This window comes from Littorina saxatilis, linkage group LG3 (assembly GCF_037325665.1).
Source record: "Littorina saxatilis isolate snail1 linkage group LG3, US_GU_Lsax_2.0, whole genome shotgun sequence".
Lineage (NCBI taxonomy): Eukaryota > Metazoa > Mollusca > Gastropoda > Littorinimorpha > Littorinidae > Littorina > Littorina saxatilis.
In genome coordinates, this window is record NC_090247.1 from 56,804,743 (window position 1) to 56,810,627 (window position 5,885).

Below are 5,885 nucleotides of genomic sequence, written 5' to 3' on the forward strand. Positions count from 1 at the left end.
TTATATTGTAATCTGCGACAAAAAGACAAATCGTTGCTTTACACGAGGCTTTCGGAGAGAGCCAGGTTCCATTTGAAGCTTCAATCTGGGCGCTTCGACTGTGAGGGACATATGTAGGATAAACAGAATACTACATGGCTTTCTGTTTGATACCATATCAGTTTTACACTCGTTGTGTTTAAAAACACAACTCGTGTAAAACTGGTATCACAAAGGAAGCCATGTAGTATTCTCTATTTATCCCACATACGTGTGACATACCACTCATGTCATACAGATTACACAACGTCATCGAGTGAGGGACCGAAAAATATTGAAACTCGAGGATGATTTTTTTGTGGTATCAACCGAGACCGTAGGTCGAGGTTGATACCACACAAAAAAATCATCCGAGAGTTTCAATATTTTTTGGTCCCTCACAAGATGACGTTTGTGTAATTTGTGTATACAATGATAAATTGATTGTATACAATGATCAATCTCTATACCTTCCTGTCACTGGAAGCAGCAACACTTGAAAGCATAAGTTCCCTTGACAAACGTCATTTATGATTGGCGTCATCTATGAATGACGTCACTGTCTAGACAAGACAAGTGCCGGTATCGGCAAACCTTGTCGCGGCAAAGGGCTATGACCCGTGCCTTGATACCATTGAGATCATAGGAGATGCACAGCAGTGCCGATACCAGGTTTCTTTAGCTTCACTTTAAAATGATATCAGAACGATAGTTATTCACTTGAAAGTGAACACAGGAGAGTTGTATACATAACAATATCGTTCACTCCACAGTGCATGTGAAGAGGTGGTGTCTGCCAGGGACCTGATTTTCCACTGCATGTAATGGTCGAGTCAATGAGACAAACGTCATTCTTCGAACATTTGGAAGAATTTTAAGAACGTATACGTCATGATATGCTTTCTAAAGTGATGTCTCTTTGCTTTGACGTCAGAGATTACACGAGGCTTTCGGAGAGATCCAGTTTTCATTTGAAGCTTCTTCAATCTGGACGCTTCGGCTGTGAAGGACGTTTGGAGCAATAGACATACAAGTACAGTATGCAGGATAAACAGAATACTACATGGTTTGCTGTTTGATACCAGTTTTTCACTCGTTGTGTTTTTAAATATTGAAAAGCTCGCTTTCGCTCGCAGTTTAATTTTCAAAATACAGCTCGTGTAAAACTGGTATCACATAGGAAGCCATGTAGTATCTATATATATATATATACGACTAGTGTCTGTCTGTCTGTCTGTCTGTCTGTCTGTCTGTCTGTCTGTCTGTCTGTCTGTTTGCGATGCACGGCCAAAGTTCTCGGTGGATCTTTTTCAAATTTGGACACCGTATTCAGCTACACCCCGGACACAACCTCATCGATGAGATATTTCAACACGTGCTCTCAGCGCGCAGCGCTGTGCGCGCTGAACCGATTTGTATTTGTTTTTGTTGTTGTTGTCGGGATCCACTACCAGTAACTCTTCCTTATCTTCTCCAGTGTTTTCAGCCGCGATTATCTCCCTTCCTCCGTGTGGCGTCAATCCATATTCCCGTTACTACGTTACTATTTTTAGAAGGTCACTGCACGTTACTATTTTTAGAAGGTCTCCAGTGTTTTGCGCGTTTATCTCCTTTCCTTCGTGCGGCCGGCGTACACCCGGCAAAACCGGGTCCCAGGCGCAGCCTGGTATTCGGCTCTACTTCTTCCCGGCGAAGCCGGTACCCGGCGAAGCCGGTAATCATCTAGTTCTCTATGTTTTTGGTAGAGAGTAGACTTACACGAAAGATCCGTCGCGATATAACCTTGAATGGTTGAAAACGACGTTAAACACCAAATAAAGAAAGAAAGAACACGAAAGATACTGTCAGACGGACGGCTCCTTTTCATATCGCCTAGCTAAACAAGGAAGAGTATGAAAACAGCTAGCGTACTGATCGATCGTCAGACGAGACGGTAAATACTTTTACACAGTTAAGACATCACCTTTGGAATAGTGCATTTCTTTAATTCTGTCAAAACATGTATGGAGGTGCACAATACTGGGCTTGAGGCTGAAGGTGTATTCTCTTCGAAGGTTATTTTTGACAAGAAGATAAAAAAAACCTGTAAACCTTGAAGTTTATGTTGAAATATTGGTCAGATAATGAATATTTCTTTCGCAGTAGTTGTGAACATTCAATTTGAGTTTTGTGATCTAAGATTATTGTTTTGTGGACACAACTCTGTTTTTTTGGCGGCCAAATAGAGGACATGCAGCGAATAGCCTCTTCAAAGAAAATTCAACAATTTCTTAATTGCAGATGATACCATTCAACATGTTCAAGTACTTATAATGCCTTTAATGCCACTAATTTTGGGGACCCAAAATCCACGTGACGTAAGTTTTGTTTCGTGTCCAAAATCATCACAATCTTTTCTGCCCTACATGTATCATTTTCATAACGTCCTTTCACAACAAATAGACTTGTTTGATCAGCAATAATTACAAAATAAGTGAAGATTCAAATAGTATGGCTGACTCATCAGATGCGGGTATGCGTACATTTTTCTGCATGTCGTGTCCATGTGTAACTTACGTCACTTCGCATTTTGTACGCTCAACAGTTGCACTGGTGGGCAGAACGTCCAAGGATGTATGTACACAACGTTAGAAAATACCCACAACATCTCGACCCGACCTTCACCTTTCCAAATTCCCTTTACCGTGCTATCATTTCATCCGGACACACGTTCGCGTCCAATTTTGAACACGTCACGAACGCCACACAACATGCTACTTCGCGCTTGTTTTAGCCAATTTTTTTGTTTTACAGTCTACATTAACCAAACAATCCTCAGAGCATTAAAGATGGAACCATTCATTTGAAATGTTGTCATATTTAAGGAAATCGAAATAGAGAGCAAGGTGTCGGCAAAATGATGTCTCAAGAAACTTGGGAAAGTGACAGTCTTTACTAGTTTGTGGTTTATATCCCTCGTGATTATATAGTTCCATTAACAATTACAGTCAGCTCAAAAGTTGATTTTGTGATTGTTAGCGATGTTGTAAATTCTTTATGACATAGTTTTTGTGGACTCATGTCCTCATTTTTGGACCCAGTCTTGTGCACCTCCACATTTTAACGTACGCAATTTTTACGTACGTAATCTGTTTTCTGCATATACATCTATTTTATATTTGATAAGTGCAGTAGCAAGCATTTGCTTAATGTTTATAAATCGCATTGAAGCTATTTTGCATCGAAACACGTGATCAAATGCAAATACAAATGTGCAGGGGCTGATCCAGACTAGTTTTATTTTATAAATACAGAAAAAACATGGCTCAGATTAATTGCACCCGATTGCTCCATTTTCCTTGTTATGTCCCCAGACCCCCATAGGAGCCGACCATTGATTCCTAATGACGGTTTTGGGAGGTAGTGCGGTAATTGTTGGCTCAGGTTGCACCAGATCTGTCAATTTTTCTTGTTTTGATCCAAATTTATCTTCTTAAATTAACATTTTTTCTCTCCTGTTTTGGTAAACAAACATTCAGGGGGGCGTGCCCCCGGCATGCTCCCCAAGCAGGTTCGGGCGCTTTGCGCCCTCAACTAAACACTCTGCGTCGTTGATCTGTCCCTAAAAACAATGTGCCCCCTCCCCCCCCCCCCCTCTTAAAAATGATATGATTCGCCCCTGAATGTGTGTGTGTGTGTATGTGTGTGTGTATGTGTGTGTGTGTGTGTGTGTGTGTGTGTGTGTGTGTGTGTGTGTGTGTGTGTGTGTGTTATTTGCTTGCGTGTTCGCCCGTCGTTTTGATTTTCTGACTCAATATTCATGTGTTAATAACTTTCCATATTTGTAAGTGTATATTTGCCTGTATGAGTATGTAAAGCGTTTGCACATAATTGCAGGCAATCAGCCATACTTAACGAAGCAGGCATGGGAAATAACAATGCCGGCCTTGTGAAAGCCATCACAGATGTAAATGACTACTGGATGAACGAATGCAGAGAACAGAGCGAGAAAAACCAGAATCGGATTGATGATCTGATTGCTCAAAACGAGTCGTTCCTGCAGCAGAGTTTCCAGCAGCAAACGGCTAGTACAGACGTTATTCAGGTCTTCGCGCAGCTGACGACTATACTTGGCCAACAAAATGTCAGATAGCGCCGTCAAAAGCAAAATTACTGATGTGTACACCAAAAATAATGGAACCGAAATTGAACATATTAAAAGCTGACACATGCGTTTGATGGTATGCACTAGTGGTGTACCAAATGAGAGTTTCACCCTCTAAAACGTCGAATTTCTTTTATACTTGCTATTTTTTCTGCTTCTAAAATATAAATCGCCGAAATGATAATCAAATTAGCGTCTTTGGTAGTTTCAAACTGTATCTCGGCATGATCTGTGCAGTGCCGCCTGCCTCCCTCTTGTATTTTATTTAATTAATTAATGAGTGTACTTACTTGTTTCGTTATTTTAATTATCAATTATGTTTTGCTCATAATTAAGGTCTGCAGTAGTCTTTGATACCGTGCCAGTGTTGATTAGCTTCTTTAATTTGTATTGAAACACAGTGACCCGGCGCCTTTCAGTTTCTGTTCACCAAAAAAAAAAAGATTGGATTAACATGTTTGTGTTTTCAAATATCCCCTGTTAGCATTATCGCTGCAAAACACACACATTCAAGAACAGTGTCTTTATTGGCCATGTTCGCGGAGCTGTTCCAAGGTACCAAAGTTTACAGACGAAGACATGCAGTGTGCTTAAACTGAGACAAAAAAACGACACATAAAAACGATCTTTACTACACTCGGCACGGAAACTGCTGTGTCTTTTTTATGATTGTACCGTTCATTGAATTTGTATCGACTTTTCTCTTTGGGTTAGCTGGAACTTTGGGCGTTGTTTTTCGTAGTTTAAAGCAGCTCTGAGGCGTATTAATGCCACCAGCGGTCTCTTTTAGAGACAGAACTGCTTATGTCTAAGCCTACCGAAATCGTCCGACAAAGATTAAGATAAAGTGTTTCTGCACGCGTTTGCTAAAATGTCAAAGACCCTTAACCATCACATTTGTAATTGTTCACTTGAATTTATTCTCGTTAACAAGTTACCCAGAGGTAAACATAATTATACAAATATTGTTGCCATTTGCATCTTTTTTGACAATGAACAACAAATATTAAGCAGAATTGATACAAGAGCTAATGAGTTGAATAAAGACCAGTTTTCTAGATGTCCAATAAGAAATATTGAACGCTGTAAGTTATCAATAAATCTGTGAAATACTGATATGTTTGTGTGTGACCATACTTGCATACCTGTGGCCCCTCCCTAGATAAACTCTTCGTTTTGTTGAAAGTTAGCTTTTTCCGAATTAGAAACCCACAGTTTCTGCAAAATTAAAATGTAACATTTATAAGCCTTTTGAAGGTACTCGTTTACATAAATTTGCATTGACTACATTTAGAAAGTTTGCATCAAATCATGTATACATAGAATCACTGCGCAGGTGACTTATTTTCTGTTTGTTTCGTGACGTTTGGTTAAATGTTCTTTTATTTCAAAATGTTTGTTTTTGTTTTTGTTTATTAGGTTTTTTAAACTGTTGTTGTCGTTTATTTGTGTTTGTTAGTTAGTTAGTTTGGTTGTTTGAGTGTGTTTGTGTGTGTGTGTGTGTGTGTGTGTGTGTGTGTGTGTGTGTGTGTGCGTGCGTGTGTGTGTGTGTGTGTACAGTTCTGCTGCACCTGAAGACCAATGACAGCCGGTTTGTTTGTTTGTTTGCTTAACGCCCAGCCGACCACGAAGGGCCATATCAGGTATGACAGCCGGTACACAAAATGAAGCCTGTACAGTCAACCCACACATCCTATCACAAAAATACAGAGACACTCACAAA